Below are 20,643 nucleotides of genomic sequence, written 5' to 3' on the forward strand. Positions count from 1 at the left end.
ACACGGCCTTCTGAGTGTCTGGGGGGAGAGCACATTCTCTTCTCCAGAAGACAAGTCCACATCTCATCTTGTGTTCACATACCAGTCACTCACAACACAAAATGGGCCTGTGGTACAGAGGAAATAGGCCTAGGACAGGTCACAGCTGGGACCACCACCATTGCCATGGGGACTCTCAGAGTCCCCTCCCCCACCACACACACACACACACACACACACACACACACACACACACACACCACTGATCAGAAAAGGCCACTTGGGGAGAGTGGTTTAAACGTGGCATAACGGAAGGAGGGAGGCAGAGGTGCTCAGGCCCTACCCCAGTTAGCTTTCAAACACCTCAGTCTCAGCAACAAAGAGTTTAGGGGGAGATGAAGCAAGGTGAAGCATCTGTGGGTCAGAAGGCGAGCTCACTAGGCAGGGTACACACCCCACCCTGTGTGTGACTCAGGATCAAGGCCCAGGAACACTGGGAACCAGGGGAAGGTGCAGTCCTGTGGTCTCTTTCTCTCTAGCTCTCTGAACGAGAATGCAGCCCAGAGCGGTGAGAGCGGTGAGATCAGGCTCACAGAGAGGACTGGTTGAGGGAAGGAGGGAGGGAAGGAGGGAGGGAGGAAATCAATTTTAAATATTTTAGCAGCTGAGGAAGTAGCCCAGGAGGCCCTGCGTTTGGGTCCAGGGCATCGCTCATGCCGGTGACACTCTGGTGTCCTCTTCCTCTCTATCTCTTCCTCTTCCTCTCCCTCTCCCTTTCTCTCTCTCCCTCTCTCTCCATCACTAACAAAAATAAATAATTCCATGACTCTCTCAAAGAAGCAGAAGGAAATATAGCTGAAGTCACACTGCAAGGAGCCTGGAATGACAGACCAAGGAAGCTACGATCAGTGAGGCAACGATAAATAAATACAAGGCAGAGTTTAGACGGGACAGAGGCAAACTGGATCAGAGAATTCCTGGGAGTTGGCCAAGGACCAAGGTTCAAGGAGCAGGTCACCAACAGGGCCCAGCACCGTCCAGAGTCCCAGGGTGACAAGGACAGAGACAGGTCACTGGCCTGATCAGTGGGGACATGATGGGCCAGAGGTGTTATCAGGTATGTATGGGGAGACGGCAGAAATTAAACAGGGAAGGCAGCTGGGAGAGGGGCACCTGGGGAGGGGGATGCAGAGCTCTCCCTTTGATACGGGACAGACCTCCAGAGACTAAAAGCAGAGCAGAAGGGCCAGCTGACAAGGAGAAGACAGAAGATACCAGAGAGGAGTGGGCAGCAGGCAACGCCCAGGACCAGGAGGCAGACAGCATGAACCAACAGGCTGCAGTGGCTCCACGGGGAAAGGAGGAAAGGTGTAAACACCCAGCAGATGGAGACTGAGCAGCCAGCTGTGCGGCTGGCCCATCTACCAAGGGCCTTGCCAGCACAACCAGCTGTTTGTCTGTCCATAGGGACGTGGGCATCAGCGAAGCTAGCAGGCACGTGTCACTAGATGCCACTGGTCTGGGCGAAGGAAGAGACAGGCCCCCATTATTGCTCTCACATCTAGAAAAAGACCCCAAGCAATAACATGTGATAACTGCACACCCTTTGAAGCTCATGCGTGTGTTAACGGGAGATGCCCCCGACCCCCCCCACCCTTTGAAGCTTATGCGTGTGTTAACGGGAGATGCCCCCGACCCCCCCCCACCCTTTGAAGCTTATGCGTGTGTTAACGGGAGATGCCCCCGACCCCCCCACCCTTTGAAGCTTATGCGTGTGTTAACGGGAGATGCCCCCGACTCCCCCCCACCCTTTGAAGCTTATGCGTGTGTTAACGGGAGATGCCCCCGACCCCCCCACCCTTTGAAGCTTATGCGTGTGTTAACGGGAGATGCCCCCGACTCCCCCCCACCCTTTGAAGCTTATGCGTGTGTTAACGGGAGATGCCCCCGACCCCCCCCCACCCTTTGAAGCTTATGCGTGTGTTAACGGGAGATGCCCCCAACCCCCCCCACCCTTTGAAGCTTATGCGTGTGTTAACGGGGGATGCCCCGCCCCCCCCACCCTTTGAAGCTTATGTGTGTGTTAACGGGAGATGCTCCCGTCCCCCCCCTCCGTCTCGTGGGCCAGACTTCTGCTGGCAGCGCTAGCTGGACCCGCCACCACCATCTCCACACCCCATTAGAAAGCAAGGCTCCAGGGGCCGAGTGGTGGCGCACCTGGTTGAGCGCACATGTTGCAACGCGCAAGGACCCAGGTTCGAGCCCCCGGTCCCCACCTGCAGGGGGAAAGCTTTGCCAGTGGTAAAGCAGGGTTGTAGGTGCCTTTCCGTCTCTTTCCCTCTCTGTCTCTCCCTTCTGCTCAATTTCTGACTGTCTCTATCCATTAAATCAATAAATAAAGATAATAAAATAAAAAAAAAAAAAGGCTCCGAATGTTTGTTGACAAGATCCTTTTCCGAATATCACATGATGTAGGGAATGGACAGGATCAGAGGGCTCCATGACATGGTCTTTCAGTGCCAACATACCCAGAAAGGAACTCTCCAGAAACCATGGCAGCTTGGAAAATTATAAATCAAATATTTCACTTCCGTGTGTGTGTGTGTGTCCTTTCAACTGTAGTGAGAGTGAGACCTGCCTCCTTACTCAGGGACCCACTGCCTCTTGTATCATCTTTGCACAGACTTTTTTTTTTAAATTTTAAAAACAATTTTTAAAAGATTCATTAAATTTGTTGTCGTTTTCCTTTTTTCATATAAAAGACAGCTTCCAGAAAGTACTGCTCAGCTCTGGCATATTTGGTGGCAGAGATCAGACCTGGGCCTCGGGCCCTGAAGCCCTTAGTTCTACAGCCGAGCTGGCCCTTCATGTACTTCACCCTCCTGGTTTCAGAGCAAGCACTGAATGGAACCAGACTTTACACCTACCACGTGCCCAAGTCCTTATGTCACACACGAGAGACGTTTTTAAAGGAACATGACTACCTCCCTAGTCCTCCCAATGAGACAGTTTAATGACTGAGAAATGGGAAGTGTGCGCTGATATTGTAAAAACACAATAAATTACTTTTTTGAGGTTAAAGCAGCAGCATCTTGACTATTAAATTAAAAAAAAAAAAAGTGCCTGTTTACCTCCTTGGGAGCTGGGTGATTCTCTCCACCAGTCAGCTAGCGTGACTCAAGCTGTAATGTATGCAAACAAACTCATCAGCATGCAAGGGTCTTCACTCAGAGACTGGGCCTTACTTAGCAGAGGCCACTGAACTAGAGTTTCAATGTCCCTTCTAGGCAGGGCATTCTACACTGATTTGGAGCTTGGTTTTGATTTTGATTTCTTTTTATTTTATTAGCTAGAGACAGAGAGAAAGTGTGGGGGGGGTGACAGATGGGCGAGAAAAAAAAGACACCTGCAGCACTGCTTCACCGCCTGTGAAGCTTCCCCCCACCCTGCAAATGAGGACCGGGGATCTGATCTGAACCTGGGCTCTTATGCATGGGAAACGCATGCACCTCATCAACTGCGCCACCACCCAGCCCTTGGAGCCTGGCTTTGTTTTCACCTGTGGGGGAATTCAAGACACTCAGAGAGTCTCCAGCAACGGCCGGAGGGAGAGACTCAAAATGTCCTACAAGTTTGTAGCAGCTGAAAGCGTGCAAAGGACTTGCCCCCTGCAGGACACCACCACACTGCTCCCAAGGCCAAAGGCAGCAGACACTGTCTAGCACTGCTTGAGGCCAGGACCAACCCCTTCCTTCTGAGGGTGAGTTAAAAGACCACCGTTTCTGACGCTGGCTTTGTAAGATCCACACGGTCCTCAGAGCGACTTCTCTAGAAAGCCGAAGCCCCCCTCACAGTTCCTTTTTTTTTTTTTTCATGCAACTCATTCTAACCTCTGCTTCCCGGGGAGAGAGCAAAGCCCCTCATCGAGTGCTAAGCCCAGCTGCGCGCTGGGTCTGGTACTAAGTACTCTGCCCCACTTAGCACGTTCCATTGACCAAGTAACTTCCAAACATCCCTTGCAGAGGAGCGGGCCAATGGGGCCCAGGGAGGCTAAAGGACTTGATGACATCGCCCAGCTGGAAGGAAGTTGCACCACAACCAACCTGCACTGTGTCATCTCCTTAGATAACTGACTTTTCAGAAACGCTATTTCTGCGCCACAGTCGGGGCAGAAAGGCAGTTAAAAAGCACAGCTCCTGGGACCTGTTTCCTGCATCCAAATCTGGGCTGGTTTCACCAGGAGTCACCGTGTGAGCTTGAGAAGGCCTCTGACCACCCCGGGCCTCAAGGATCTTCACTGGAAAATGGAAACAAGACAGACTGTGTCCAAGAAGCAGATGCGAGAACTGAATGGGTCAGTCCATGAAAAATGTGAGTTGAGGAGGCTGGGTGGTGGTAGCGCAGTGGGTTAAGCACACATGGCGCAAAGCATAAGGGCTGATGTAAGGATCCCGGTTCGAGCCCCCAGCTTTCCACCTGCAGGGGGGTTGCTTCACAAGCGGTAAAGCAGGTCTACGGGTGTCTATCTTTCCTCCTCTCTGTCTTTCCATCCTCTCTCGATTTCTCTCTGTCTTCCAATAACAGCTATAATAACAATAACAACTACAACAAAGGCAACAATAAGGGCAACAAAATGGGAAAAATGGCCTCCAGGAGCAGTGGATTCGTAGTGCAGGCATGGAGTCCCAGTGATAACCCTGGAGGCAAAAAAAAGAAAGAAAGAAAGAAAAATAAGTTGATATGAAGTGCCTAGACCTCTCTCTGGGATAGGGCAGCTGTTAGGAGACGCCAGTTCTGGGCCACAAGAAGCAAGAGCAGCACATGTCTTTGTGTGTATGTCTCCTCTGCCAGACATAACACACATCACCATTACCTTCCATCCTCGAAATAAGATGAGACAAAAGTCCTGCAAGGGAGTGACTAGCCTGCCTTCCTTTATCGGTGAGGAGGCAATCTGCCCAGTCAGGGCTTGAACCTGCACATTTCTGTCTTGGCAGACCAAGTCCCTTTGCCCGCCACATGTCACCTTGCTCCGTGTTTCCTGCATTTTGTCGCTGGTTCCAAGGGTGGCCACTTGAGATCAGGGGTTCAGAATGGACTTCAGAGAAACTCGAGGATGTTCTCTTTTGCACATGAGGAGCCGGAGCTTCATAGTCTGTGCGAGTTGCATGATGAACGGTCACTGCAGTGCCAACACCTTCCCATTGGAGGCGGGTGCTCTGCCTCTCCGATGCCAACTCTCCTAGTGCCAATGGCCACCACACAGGTCAAGAAGGCAAGGGCTGGCAGGGGAGGGGGCATAAATATTATGCAGTAAAGATTCTCCTGCCTGAGGCTCTGAAGTCCAAGGTTCAATCCCATGCATCACCATCAGCCCAGCCAGAGCTGAGAGTGCTCTGGGGAGGAAGAAAAAAAAAGGCCAAAAGCTGTGAGCATGAGGGGCCCTGCTGGGAGGGTAAGTCTGTGAACTTGAGTCAGTGGACTCTGGTACGTCCAGGGGAGCTGGTGGGCCTTCCTGTGCTGTCTTGCCCCCAGCATGGAGACACGGGGCTAACAGATGTCAATCTAGTCTACAAGCTGCTTTGGGTTCCAGGGAGAACTTTGCCCAGACAGGTGGGCCCACACGAAGCTTCAACTCCATTTACCAAAGGAAAGAGGTGCATGACTCAAGTCACTGCTCCTAGCTCAGTGCAGTCCTCTGCCTCAGGGAGACGGTATGCAGAGAGGCTGGGCTGGGTTGCCACCGGAATCCATTTCCTTGTCACAAAAGGGCTGTGCTGGTGCTGTCTCCTGCCTGCATGGTGCCAGGTGCCTGTCTGAGCATCACTTCCTCAGGACTGGGTCAGAGGCCAGGAGACGGCCAGAAAACACAAGTCTACAAGCAATGCGCTGCAGTAGTCGTGACGGGGCCGCTCCAGGGAGGGTCAGTGTGCAGCCTGCTGGAAGTGCCCGCTGCTGTGTGCCAGTGCCACAGCCCCGCGTCCCTCAGAAAACTCTGGAACCTGAGCTGAGAGGAGCTGGCTGTTGTGGAGAAAGGGGGACCCAGCACCGAAGTGTGAGCCTCAAGCCTTGGCTCCCAACTTCTCACGTGGAATCAAATCCATGACCCGCTCAGAACCTTACTTAGCTTCCTGGCCCAGAGCAAGGAGATGCCAATCACTCCCCATTGATATGACGACTGAGGGCTTTCAAGAAAGTGATGTAGGATCCCAGAGATGGATCACTTGGTAGGTAGGGCCAGCATCTTAGCATGCCAAGACACAAGGCGCCAGCTTCAAGCCCTGACACCACAGAAGAGTAACACAGCACTGGAGGGAGCTCCATGCATGGTTTCCCATGGAACAGAGCTGTGCTGTCTTCTTGTCTCCCCCACCCCCCTGTATATATATATATATATATATGAATTTTTTCAAATGAAAAAGTCCAACCTGGGAAGGGTGGAGCTGGGTAGCTAAACAAATAAATAAATGTGATAGAAGTGAAAACACTGTTAAATAGCAGAAGTCCAAGTAGAGTTAAGACTCAAATCTCCGGGGGGGTCAGGATGTAGCGCAGCAGGTTAAGCGCGCGTGCTGCAAAGTGCGAGGATCCCGGTTCGAGCCCCCGGCTCCCCACCTGCAGGGGAGTCGCTTCACAAGCAGTGAAGCAGGTCTGCAGGTGTCTGTCTCTCTCTCCCCCTCTGTCTTCCCCTCCTCTCTCCATTTCTCTCTGTCCTATCCAGCAACAACGACATCAATAACAACAATAATAATAACCACAACAATGATAAAAACAACAAGGGCAACATAAAAGGAAAATAAATAAATAAAATATTAAAGAATCAAATCTCCATGGTCTGGGAGGTGGCACCATGGATAAGGCACTAGACTCTCAAGCATGAGGTCCTGAGTTCAATCCCTGGCAACACATGTACCAGAGTGATGTCTGGTTCTTTCTCTCTCTCATCCTATCTTTCTCATTAATAAGTAAATAAAATCTTTTTTTATAAATTTTTTAAATATTTATCTTTTGTTGCCCTTGTTTTATTGTTGTGGTTACTGTTGTTGTTATTGATGTCATTGTTGTTGGATAAAACAGAGAGAAATGGAGAGAGGAGGGGAAGACAGACAGAGGGGGGAAGAGAAAGACAGACACCTGCAGACCTGCTTCACTGCTTGTGAAGCGACTCCCCTGCAGGTGGGGAGCGTGGGGCTCGAACTGGGATCAAACCAGGATCCTTAGGCCGGTCCTTGCGCTTAACCCGCTGCCCTATATCCCGACTCCCATAAATAAAATCTTTTTTTAAAAAAAGAAAAAAGTCCTAACTGGTGCCGTCAGTAGTAACCTCAGCCCCTCCCACTGTTCTCTGAAAGAAGCCACACTAACAGCAGGTTTAAAGTCCTGGGGGGGGGGGTAGTGCAGTGGTTACGCGCACATGGCGCAAAATGCAAGGACCAGCGTAAGGATCCCGGTTCAAGCCCCCAGCACCCCACCTGCACGGGGGTCGCTTCACAGGCAGTGAAGCAGGTCTGCAGGTGTCTATCTTTCTCTCCCCCTCTCTGTCTTTCTCTCCTCCCTCAATTTCTGTCTTATTCAACAACAATGACAACAATAATAATAATGATGATAACAACCATGATAAAACAATAAGGGCAACAAAAGGGGAAAAAATAGCTTCCAGGAGCAGTGGATTCGTAGTGCAGGCACTGAGCCCTAGCAATAACCCTGTAGGCAAAAAAAAAATAAAATAAAATAATTCCTTGGTGATCTGTCCTGTTACCTGTCAACCCCTCCCCTGCCCACCCACCCCACTGCTCTGAGGCTGCCTGGTCTCTCACCCCTGTAGATCAGCCCTGCTCCCTCCCCTCACCCATTTTCCTCCTGGAGTTCAGATTGCCTGGGGAGAGCTGCCTGACTCCTTCCCCTCGCAAAGGTTTATGGGCTGAAAGTGGTGTTGACTGAGCCAACTTGGTAAAAGTGAAAATGATTTCATGTCTGACGTTAGTAGCAGCTCCAGTCCCAGACTTCCTAAGCTCACCCATGCCCAGTCTCTCTTCACTAGCAAAAAAAAAAAAAAAGTGGGGGGGGGGGACTGAGGCCTGGAGATAGTGTGATGGGGGGTAGAGCACTGGACCTCAAAGCATAAGGTGCTGAGTTCAGTCCCCAGCACTGCATATGCTGGAGTGATGCTCTGGTTCTCTCTCTTATATAAACAAATAAAAAAAAAAAAAACAACTGAAAGAACTCTTAATTAAAAAAAAAATTAAAAAAGGAAAAGAAAACAAAGGCCATGAGCAACTGAAAGACTTGACGAAAACAAATGGCTGATCGAGGGCGGAGATGTGCTTGAACCCTACACGGTTCCTAAGTCAAGCACTCACTGTTTTCCCCAGGTGCTAAGTCCACTTTTTAGGCTAAGCCACCAGTGTCCTTTTGCAGCAAAAGCGCTGAAGGCAGACGAGGTGGAGAGGAAAAAGCAGAATGGATGCCCAAGAGCCTGGCTGTGCATGGGCGAGAGGACAGCTCCTGGCCCCGGCGGCTCAGAATCAGGGGACGCCGCAGAACGTACCTGTGTTTCCACGATGGCGGGTGGCTTTCCCCTACCTCCCCGTGTCTTATCTAAGATCATCTGAAATGACTCTACACGGCTCAGCTCAGAGGAATCCTTTTCCCTCTCTCACAGAGCTATTCTTCTGCTGACATTTATGACTTTATGATTCAACCCCAAACATTTTTCAGGGCAGATATCAAAACCACAAAGCAGTCTTTTTTAGTACAACAGAAAAATGTTGGGACTAGTTTACAAGACCAACACCGGTTTGGCTTGAATGGACTCTGAGCGGCTGCTTCTGCCTTCTGTTCCTCTTGTCACTGGGCTGTTTGTATCCGCCTGCAAACCGTGCCTCGTCCACAGTGCAGTGGCTGAACAGTAAAAGGAGCAGACCCTGTATTTTTTTTTTTTTAAAAGATACTGCTGGACTTCACAGGCTCTGGGGATATAGCCATCACAAGACAGTGGAGACCACAGGACTCTGCACCCACCTCTCATGGTGAGAAAAGGGGCGAGGGGCCTGGTCAGGGCTCGCTAGAGGCAGGCACCAAGTGCTTTCCGGCATGCCATGTGCTGTGCAAGATTCGAACAACAACAAGTATGGCGGATCATAGAAAGAGGTCCCACCGCAGATCTGAAAGGCAAGACTGTGTGCCAACGTGGAAGGACGTAAGGCCGAGAGAGAAGAAACACACCTCTGACAGGGCACTGGCACATTTCAAAAGTTAACTACAATGATATTTTGTAGCAGTGACAGTCTTTGTATGTGTTGTGTGAGGGCCTATCCTTCTGTATGACTGGAAGTTTTGAAAAGATATTTACTTCTTTAATATTTATTTATTTATTCCATGTTATTGCCCTTGTTTTTTTTATTGTTGTGGTTATTATTGTTGTTGTTATTGATGTTGTCGTTGTTGGATAGGACAGAGAAATGCAGAGAGGAGGGGAAGACAGAGAGGGGGAGAGAAAGACAGACACCTGCAGACCTGCTTCACCGCCTGTGAAGCGACTCCCCTGCAGGTGGGGAGCCTCTACTTTTCTCTCTCCCTCTGTCTTCCCATGCTCTCTCCATTTCTCTCTGTCCTATCCAACAATGACAACATCAATAATAATAATTAAAAAGGGCAACAAAAGGGAATAAATAAATATTTTTAAAAAATTTAAAAAAGAAAGGATACGTGAAGGGAGGGAAAAAAAGTCCATTTTTGGAAACCATAAGCAACAGCTCCATGCAAGTTCAAAGGCAACACACAAGTTACAGCAGGCCTAGTCACTCAGATATCTCACAATGCAAACTAGTTGTTTTGTTGTTGCTGTTGTTTGTTTTCTGTACTTGATTCTGGGTATCAGTGGGTATGAGGTTAGACTATCTTGCAACACCTGCTCGAGATAAACAGATACTACACAGGATTAAAAACTGAGGTGGTCCGGAAGGTGGCGCAGTGGATAAAGCACTGGACTCTCAAGCATGAGGTCCTGAGTTCAATCCCTGGCAGCACATGTGCCAGTGTGATGTCTGGTTCTTTCTCTCTATCCTCCTGTTTTTTTCATTAATAAATAAATTCTTTAAAGAGAGAAAGAAATGAATTGGGGAGCTCAACTTGGAAAGAGGATCAGCCTCAGACAGGGGGACATAGCCTAATGGTTATGCAAAGAGATTCTCAAGCCTGAGGCTCCAAAGTCCCAGATTCAACCCCCCTACCCTGCACCTCCATAGCCAGATCTGAGCAATGCTCTGGTAAAAAAGAAGACAAAGAGAGAGAGAGAGAGAGAGAGAGAGAGAGAGAGACAGAGAGAGAGAGAGAGGAAGAAGGAGGAGGAGGAGAAAAAAAAGAAAGAGCATCAGCTTCTGTCTCATTATCAAAACTTGAGTGTATTTTTTTAAAGATTAAAATTTTTTTATTTTATTATGAGTTAGAGGCAGAGAGAAATTGAGAGGGGAGGGGAAGGTAGAGAGGGAAAGAGACAGACAGACAGTGGCAGCCCTGCTTCACCACTTGTGAAGCATCCCCCTGTAGGTGGGGACCAAGGGGCTTGAACCTGGGTCCTTGTGCACCATAAAGTCCTTGCCACCACCTGAACCCCATATTTTTTTTTCTTTTTTTTTTTTTTTTTTTACCAGAGCACTGCTCAGCTCTGGCTTATGGCGGTGTGGGGGATTGAACTTGGGACTTTAGAGCCTCAGGCATGAAAATCTCTTTGCATAACCATTATGCTATGCCCCACCCCCATATGTTTTTATATATATGTAGATATTTTTCTTACTCGTGATTTATAAGACTAACAGATAGTAAGAGCATAATTCCACACCACTCCCACCAACCAAGTTCTGTGACTGGCATATGTTTTAGAGCCCGCCTGTCACTATATAGAGACCAGGGAAGCCCTGGTGAGTTACTGAAATAACGCCGGCTGAGTTTCTTCCACAAGTGTGCACAATGGCCTAGCGGTGAAAGGAAGTCGTGCCAGTCTCGGCCCTGGCAGCTGAGCTCTGCGCAGACAAAAACACTGCCTGCCTGCTTTGGGTCCGTGAGGTGGGATGGGACCCCTGACCCCGCTTGCACAGAGGGCTGTGAGAGTTGTGTCACTGTGTCACTGACAGGGCTCCAGGCTGTCTGGGAGGAAGTCAAAACTGAACACAAGGACAGGCAGAGCCTTGACTTTTTTTCTCCTGGGAGCCAAGAGTGAACATTCTGGGCCGAAGAGGATGAAAGCTCCTTGGAAACTGTCCAAAGGTTCAGCAACAGGCATCAAAGCGCCTAATTAAACAGACTGAATGCCACAGGTATGGCAGTAAGAAATGACTGAATGGACTCAGGGAGATGGGGAGAAGTGATCCAGAGTTTGCTCTCCACTTTCACCACTCTAAGGGGCTTCCCAAAAGAAGTCCTGAGTAACAAAGTTACTTAGAAAGAAAGAAACTGGGGGGTGGAGGTGTTGATAGTATAATGGATATGCAAAGAGACTTTCATGCCTGAGGCTTCAGGGTCCCAGGTTCAATCCCCCACAACACCATAAGCCAGAGCTGTGAAGTGCTCTGGTGTTTCTCTCTGTGTGTGTCTCTCTCTGCATCTCTCTCAAAAATAAAATAAAATAAAATGCTTTAATTTTTTTTTTAATCATTAAAAAAGGGAGTCGGGCGGTAGTGCAGCAGGTTAAGTGCACATGGCACAAAGCACAAGGACCGGCATAAGGATCCTGGTTCCAGCTCCCGGCTCCCCACCTGCAGGGGAGTCGCTTCACAGGCGGTGAAGCAGGTCTGCAGGTGTCTGTCTTTCTCTCCCCTTTTCTGTCTTCCCCTCCTCTCTCCATTTTCTCTTTGTCCTATGCAACAACCACAACATCAAAAACAACAACAATAAAAACAAGGTCAACAAAAAGGAAATAAATTTTTTTTTAAAAATTATTAAAAAAAAGAAACTATATACACAAAGCTTACCTCTCCTCTAAAGATAATCACACACCTGCTTTCTAGCAGATTCTTATTAATTCAAATCAAAAAGAGAGAGCGAAGGGAGGAAGGAAAGAAGGAAGGAAGGAAGGAAGGAGGGAGGGCGGGAGGAAGGAAACTCAAAACACAACATCAGATGTGAGAAAGTCACGCCCTCCAGACACAGTGCGAGGGACCATTAGAGCGGCTCACTGGCAGCACCTGTCTGTATTCTCTCTCCTTTAAGTGGCCAAGGGACAAATCCAGAGCTTCCCACTTGTGAGATACCGCTGAGGGGTTCTCTCTTTCTCTCTTTTACTTTTAGGGAAAGAGAAGGAGCAAGACAACAAGTAAGAGCTAACGCACACTGCTTCACCACCCACAGAGCTCCCCCAGTGCTGAACTTGGTGCTCCCACGTGGTGCCGGAGCTCGAACCCAGGGCCCCCTGCACAGTAGCGTGAGCTCTACCAGGCAGGCTAGCTCCCGGCTCCTCACCGGTTTACATTGGAATAGACACGGTGCAATGGACGGTGACCACCGATTCACCAGAGGAAGGAGACGGCAAATGTGGAGGGTGCTGTCACCCCCACGCCCCCTGCACTGCCCAGGTGGGCATCAGGGCTGAACTCAGACAGGCCTCGAACCCCACCCAGCACAGCCACCCCGGCAGCCTCCCCTAGCCTGTCAGTGCAGGCGTGCAGGCCAAAGCACAGATTTCAGGCAGGCCTGAAATACTACTCCATGTTCTAGGGCCCAGCATCAAAACAGACCCTCAGGGAAAGCCACTTTGCAAAAGCTTCAAGACTTCAGTCCAGCCTTCATTCCAGCCACATCTAGTCCAACCCCCTCACTCCCAGAAATAAAAGCGGAAAACATAGCTGCCTACATCAGCTTTACATCTTAGTGAGGGGTGTCATCCGTGTTGCTATGTGTCTTAAAAACTGAATCTGGGGGGGGGGGGGGTTGGGCGGTGGCGCAGTGGGTTAAGCGCAGGTGGCGCAAAGCGCAGGGACCGGCCTAAGGATCCCGGTTCAAGTCCCCAGCTCCCCACCTGCAGGGGAGTCGCTTCCCAGGCAGTGAAGCAGGTCTGCAGGTGTCTGTCTTTCTCTCCCCCTCTCTGTCTTCCCCTCCTCTCTCCATTTCTCTCTGTCCTATCCAACAATGAACAACATCAACGATGGCAATAATAATAACCACAACGAGGCTACAACAACAAGGGCAACAAAAGGGAGAAAAATGGCCTCCAGGAGCGGTGGATTCATGGTGCAGGCACCGAGCCCAGCAATAACCCTGGAGGAAAAAAAAAACTGAATCTGGTTCGAGCTCCCAGCTCCCCACCTGCAGGGAAGTCGCTTCACAGGCAGTGAAGCAGGTCTGCAGGTGTCTATCTTTCTCTCCCCCTCTCTGTCTTCCCCTCCTCTCTCCATGTCTCTCTGTCCTGTCCAACAGCAGCAGCAGTAACAAGATACAATAACAACAACAGCAATAACAGTAACAAAGTGGAAAAAATGGCCTCCAGGAGCAATGGATTCTAGTGCAGGAACCCCTAAAAAAAAAATTGAATGTGGCTGTGCTCTACCCAAACGCCCTGCCCGGTTCCACTCTGCTTGACAGGCTGCCACTCAAGCCAGTGCCCAGCTGAACAGGCCCCAAGCAGCTCCATCTGCCAATTAGAGCCAGGCAGGAGACTGTTAACAGGCATCTGTTGCATTGTCTGAAGCTGATGGGCAGAGACAAAGCTGAAATGGCTTCCCGACAGCAAACCCAGTGATTTCACTTTTTCTATTTGGTATTTATGTTAGTGGGGGTTGGAAGTGGGGTGTTAAATAGCTCATTATAGAGTCTGAAAGACAAGTGAGAAATCATTCATATTTCAAAAAAAAAAAAAAAACCACCCCTTTCAGAGGGACTATAGAAAGACACACAGCATTCGCTACTGGGGGAAGACACCCTTCTGATGTGCAGGGCTCAGTTCAGCACTTCGAATCTCCTCTCAGGCACCATCCAATTCTCTGTGGTACTCTGACAGACAGTAATAACCAACTTCAAGCCACACTTCGCAGCTCCTAAGGCGTCGTGGCGTCGTCGCAGACTCATCCAGGTCCACTCATTCAATCCAGAGGGGGCCGCCACCATTTAAAAGCGGCCTCGGGGGAGTTGTGAAGACGAACAAGACTTGAATCTTATTCCTAGGGAGCGCACAGCAACCCAGAGAGGCTGGGACGGTCATATTCAACTCCCGAGTTCCTAGGGGGCCAAGGGGCTCATGAAAAGCCAGCAAACCAGGGACAGCAGATGCCAGGACATGAATCCAGTGACCTGGCTCTAGATTCACGACCTCTTCTGCACCCGCCATGTCCTCTCCCCACCGCTGGCCAGGAGCCGACCACTTCCTCTGTGGCTCCATTTCAGACACTGCGGAGTCTGTCATGTTCGCCGATGCTACTCACCACCTCAACTCCACGGCTTCATGCCTACACCATCCCTCTTCTCATCCCGATATGAAAACTCTCCCCTGCAAAATGTCCCCGAGTCCCAGTTCTACCCACCCCCTGCCCCCAGGGGAGCCCCGGTCTCAGGACAGCTGGATATGCAGGCAGACAGGCAGGTAGCTGGTTGTGCCTGCAGCTTCCGTGGTCTGCGCTCCTGGTATTTTCTCCATCCTGTGATCAGAATCCGCTCAAGAATCCACTGCTGGATTTCCCTCTGTCTTCTAAGAGTACATTGATTTGCCTCTGAAACAATACCCAAGCCAAACCTCTTTCCCTTCTTTTCTCAGCAGATCCAAACAAGCCGCCACCACTGCCAAGTGAACCTCCTCCCTGATGGGCGGACGACCCTCAGAGCAAGCAGCTGGAGAAGCCCTTCATGAAGCCACACGCATGCTCTGCACACACGTCAGCATCCAGACCCAAGACTCAGTTTCCCCGCCCGCCCGTCAGCCTTCACTGGCTAGCTGGCTCTTTTCCATTCACGCGGAGGCTAGCTGAAGAGATGCTTTAACCCTTTCCCGTCAGATTCTCCATCCTGCATTTTTGGAACCAGCTGCTGCCAACCCAATCACTCGCGAGATGGGGAATCTACCAACAGCTTTGAGAGAACTCGATGACGTTAAAACAAGCTTTGACGTACAGAACGTTCAATTTGAAGGTGTCGGTTCTGTGCATGTTTGGGTTGGAGAAGTTGGAAGTGAGGAACGGAGCTATGAAAAACCAAGATCAACTTGCTCTCTGTATCTGGATTCTGCTCAGCCAAATGTTGATATCATCTTAGGTTTTTTTTTACTGTTGTGGTTATTGTTGTTGTTATTGATGTCATCATTGTTGGATAGGACAGAGAGAAATGGAGAGAGGAGGGGAAGACAGACAGACGGGGGGAGAGAAAGACAGACACCTGCAAACCTGCTTCACCACCTGTGAAGCGAACCCCCTGCAGGCGGGGAGCCGGGGGGGGGGGGGGGGGGTTCCTTATGGAACCCTTATGGTTCCTTATGGTTCCTTATGCCGATCCTCGAGTTTCACGCCATGTGCACTTAACCCGCTACACTATGATTTTTTTTTTTAATGTGTGACAAACTTTGTTTTCCAGTTAATAAGTCTTCATAAAAAGCTTTGAATTTCTACCAACCAAAAACAGTGTTTCATTTGAAGCTGAGGTCAGCAAACTTTCTCTCTGAGGCCCTGTTAGTAAAATATTCCTAGGCCTTGTGGGCTGTGTGGTCCCAGATACATGGTCTTTGTTCTGTTGTACTTTTTTTTTTAATGTCCTTAAAAAAAAAAAAAAAAAGCAGAACCATGCTTAGCTTAGGGATGTACAGAAACAGGCTGCAAGTCACCATCTGGCCTGTGGGCCTTAGTTTGCCAACCCCTGGCTGTAAGGAAAAGGAACCCACAAAGATGTACAAAGTCACAGGATATCACACAACCGAAAGAGCCAGGTGGCACCAATAACCAGCTGGCCACCGACTGAAGGAATTCTAATGACAGGATGCACTTTGATCCCCTAACCTGAAACTACCAACAGAGAGAGAGAGAGCAAAGGCCAGCCACGATGTGCTGAGTTCTCCCAGTGTGGGCACCTATAGGACTAGTCACACTGGATTAAAAGTGACCAAACTTCCCGGAACAGATTTCCCTGATCAAGGTGGAAGCATCTTAACTCTCTCCCGTGGCAGCATGAGTGCAGAGTCCAACTCCACCCTGGGGTGGGGGTAGGGGGGCGGGGAAGCAGCTAACTCCTGGAGGGGATCCTCTGGATCAGAAACAGCAGCGGCTAGGCTGTCAGTGCTGACAGAGACCTGAACTTTGGCTGTGTGAGAGCTCACTGTTATCAACTTAGCTTTAGTTTTCTCACGTAAATTCAGGGCTTCTAAGACTCGTTCTGCTGTCAAGCTATCACTATACTAAATAATGAAACCACTCAGGAAATACCCCAAGAGGAAGGGGGCAGAGCAGGGCAGGGCAGGCAGAGAAGAGCCAGCAAGGGAAGAGGCTTAGATTGCCCTGTCAGAGGACAGGGCTGGGTTGTCTTTCTTTTCCGCCAGTACCTTGCTGAGCACACACCATTCCAAGGCAGGGGATACCCTCTTCTCAGTACTGAAAATACACCCAGGTCCCGCAGGGAAAAAATAACGCACAGCTAACTGGCTCACTATTTGGCAGTTGCCTCAATGTGACATTTGAGGGTCCTTTAACAGTCATTGTGATCATGTAAAGGGCTTGAGGAGTCCATGAGAAAAAAGTTTTCTCAGTTCCCCAACATATGGACAGATTAATCTGGGTTTGTGATTTCCAATGGGTCAAACAGTTCTACCCACAGTGAGCCAATGATCATCTGACTGAACCACCAGAAGATCCCAAGTAAGTCGGTTGAAAGCAAAGGTGTTCTCCAACACCCCAAGCAGGAAGGAAATGGGGGGGGGGGGGAGTCTCAGACAGGCCAAAGAACCTTAGAGAAATGAGATGATGTGAGAGACAACGTGTCTGCCATCAGTATGACTAATTTGTCCCCTTCCTTTCACAATGGCAGAACTGCCATCAGCAGTGTCCAGAGATGATCAAAGCCCTCTGCAAAAACTGTTCACAATCTGATGAAGCGAAACTAAGACTCTGAGTGTCACAGGGGAGAGAACATGGGCGCGCAGACCTATCTACCTATCTACACACACGCACAGCAACGCTGGGCGGTAAGAAATGGACCCTTCCTGGAGCCAGACCTTATCAAGCTTTGACAGTGAGGCTGTAGCCAGTCCTTGTCAGAACCCAGTCCAAGAGGCCAGGAACTTACTAGGGGCTTCAGGAAATATTAATAATTACGGATCAACTGATCCACAGCCTGGCGCCTGGGGGGGGGCTGGGGGGAGCAAGGACTGGATTGTGCTACAAGACGTACTGTGTGAGCGTGATAAACCTTCGCTTGATTGTCCACGCTCGATTTCAACAGCAAGAAACAAGGGTTGAGGTACAGATATTCTGCTGCTGGAAGGTAGTGTGCTACCACTTCCTGCCGGGGCTCTGGGGCCAGAGAAGAGGCCTGGGACTTCCCCTCCTCCAAGTCAACCGAAAGGCATAGCTCGCAGCCTCCTCCTGACCACATCCACCCCTCAGACAATGCAAAGATCCAGATCACACAGGAGATTCACCCCGTGATGGCCACTGCCAGTGCCAGACTAGTTCAGGACCCTGGTGTTTGGGCCAAAAGAGCTGCTGCCCTCCACAGAGCCAAATTCCAGTCGTTAGAAAATGCGCACACGAAGGTGGGCGAAACCTGGGATATCGCCTGGACGGTGTGACCGCCGGGCTGAAGCCCAGCCCCTGCTGCCCTGGAGGAAGCTTTGGCGCTGTAGTGTCTCTCTCTCTCTCTCTCTGTATGTATATAAAAATAAATAAATAATAAGGCTGGAGCAGAGAAGCCCTGGGAAAGACAAAAGCTACAACAAACAAACAAACAAAATGGGGAGGAAAGGAAGAGAAGAAAAGAGAAAACACACACACACACAAGTCTTCACAATGAAAGGCAAAAATCTCGTTAAGAGAAAGCAGACATCATCATTCAGGAAATGCAGGGTGAAAAACCAAGGCATAAAAGGTGGGGGAGTCAGGCGGTAGCGCAGCGGGTTAAGCACAGGTGGCGCAAAGCGCAAGGACCAGCGTAAGGATCCCAGTTCGAGCCCCCGGCTCCCCACCTGCAGGGGAGTCGCTTCACAGGCGGTGAGGCAGGTCTGCAGGTGTCTGTCTTTCTCTCCCCCTCTCTGTCTTCCCCTCCTCTCTCCATTTCTCTCTGTCCTATCCAACAACAACAACAACATCAATCATAACTACAACAAGGGCAACAAAATGGAATAAATAAATAATAAATAAATAAATAAATAAATAAAGAGGTGGAAGAAAATTAGCACAACTCTTACAAACAAGCGAAAGTCAGCCAAGGAGCTAATGTCAACGGCCTCAGCAAAGTTCACTAGCTTTCAAAGCAGGACCCAACTTCGGGGAGGGTCACATTTAGAAGGGGCAAAAGGTGGTGCTGGGCAGTGGTGCACTTGGCAGAGAGCACACATGATCACTATGTGCAAGGACTGAGGTTCAAGCCCAGCTCCCCTCCTGTAGGGAAGGAGATTCCACTAGCATTGGAGCAGTGCTACAGGTGTGTGTGTGTGTGTGTGTGTGTGTGTGTGTCTCCCTCTCTATCTTTCACTTGTTCTTCCTCCCTTTCTAATTCTGTCTCTACCAGGGGAAAAAAAAAAAAAAAAGAACAGGAAAATAAACAAATGGTGACCAGGAGTAGTAGATTCATCGTGTATGCAGAGCCCAGGCAATAACCCTAATGGGGGGGGGGGGGGCACAGCTCACTCAACTTGCCAGAGACCCTTCTTTACCTGTCCAGATGCCCCCCAAGTCTACAGAATATGCATCTGACAAGGAAATGGGTTTATCTGGGGCTTTGGAATTCTTGCCAGCATCAAAAGTGAAGGTCTGTGCATTACCGTTAACAGCTCCCACCAAACCTTTGGGAAATGAGACATGACATTTCAAATTGTCTTTCCCATAAAAGAGAAAGTCCCACTCAAGACTCACTGCCGTGAACTTGCAACTCAAACTTCCCTAAGTCGACACCATCATGGACCCTGGGAGGTCCCGGCCACTCATCCATGTGAGAGTTCATGTTCTGGTCTGAACAGTGATTCTCAGTCTTTCCAGCCACTTGATTCTTTTTTCAAGAAGTATCTCTAAAATATACAGATATTTAAATTTTCTTTTTTTAAGAAACTTTTTTTTAAAGATTTATTTATTCATGAGAAAGATAGGAGGAGAGAAAGAACCAGCCATCACTCTGGTACATGTGCTGCTGGGGATTGAACTCAGGACCTCATGCTTGAGAGTCTAGTGCCTTAGCCACTGCGCCACCTCCTGGACCACCAGATAAATATTCTTAATACCACGGCACAAGTTCCCTGATATGCCCCATGTCAGAACCATTTGAAAACTATCTAAGTGAGTTAGTATTAGAAACACCCAGACATAAAAAGCTGCAGGGAGTCGGGCGGTAGCACAGCGGGTTAAGCGCCCATGGCTCAAAGCGCAAGGACAGGCAGAGGGATCCCGGTTCGAGCCCCCCCCCCCCCACCTGCAGGGGAGTCGCTTCACAGGTGGTGAAGCAGGTCTGTAGGTGTCTGTGTTTCTCTCCCCCTCTCTGTCTTCCCCTCCTCTCTCCATGTCTCTCTGTCCTGTCCAACAACGACGACATCCATAACAACAACAATAAAAAAACAAGGGCAACAAAAGGGAGAATAAATAAATATAAAAGAGAGAGAGAGGGAAAAAAAGCTGCAAAGACTTAATCAACAGCAGCTTCATAACAAGGCAGCTTAAAAACCAGCTTGGATTTGCTTCTTGGAGTAAGTTAGAGATCTTGTTACCTGCACATCAAAATCTTCTAGGACCAAAGTAGAAAGCTTCCAACCAACAGCAACAAAAGCTCTGAATCAACTGAAATTAATTGGGGGGGGGGGGGGGGAGCTATAGGGCCTGTTGTGATTCATTTACCAAATAATGACACAGAGCAAGAGCAAAACATACAGGGACACAAGGACAGGGGTGGGGTGGAGAGCCGGACCAACTCCGTGGCTGAGAAGCTACTAAACGTCCAAGTCCAAGGATTTTCTTTTTCTTTTTCTTTTTTACAAACGGACAAGTGTTGCTTCTTAGCACGGGGCAACGAAAGAGAGAAGCAGGCTCTCCTGACCACCGCACGCACCATTCCCCGCAGCCACCTTTTCTTTCCCTTAAAGCCCTGGCGGGACAGCCCCAGAGCTCGGCAATGAAGGCATCTTGGGCGTCTGTCCATTCTTAGTCACTTTTTGCTATTTTTCTCCCGCACTTGCCTCAAAGAAGGGTGGTGGCGGGAGGTGGATCCAGGACCCGGAGCGCGCAGTCTTGCTTCCCCATCTTCTCTCCTTGGACTTGCCCCCACCCCTCCACCCACCTCCCTCCCCCCCCCCCTTTTTTTTTCTTTCCCATCTCACACCCAGTTTTCCTTGGCTTTCTCGGGCAAGTCCCCTCACCCCCTCCTGGGGTCCCCTGAAATCTTCTCCCACCTGCCATTTTTCCCGCCCCACCCCCTCGCCCCATGACAGCTCTGCCCAGAGCCCCCGGGACCCGGGTCCCCCAGACCCCCGCCCCGTCCTGTCGCTGCGCCCTCGGCCTC

General features: G+C 49.8%; 2 protein-coding genes across 2 annotated transcripts in view; one reads left to right on the plus strand and one right to left on the minus strand.

Moving 5' to 3' along the window:
* The window catches only part of RAB8B (RAB8B, member RAS oncogene family), a 72,924-nt gene that overhangs the window by 51,661 nt on the left and 620 nt on the right, over positions 1-20,643 (minus strand). The window lies entirely within an intron of this gene.
* Positions 5,953-20,643, plus strand: part of RPS27L (ribosomal protein S27 like) — a 63,374-nt gene continuing 48,683 nt past the window's right edge. Inside the window, exon 1 of the mRNA XM_060174366.1 lies at positions 5,953-5,959. The gene's annotated coding sequence lies outside the window, so the exon portion shown is untranslated. The remainder of the gene's footprint in view (positions 5,960-20,643) is intronic.

This window comes from Erinaceus europaeus, chromosome 16, assembly GCF_950295315.1.
Source record: "Erinaceus europaeus chromosome 16, mEriEur2.1, whole genome shotgun sequence".
NCBI lineage: Eukaryota > Metazoa > Chordata > Mammalia > Eulipotyphla > Erinaceidae > Erinaceus > Erinaceus europaeus.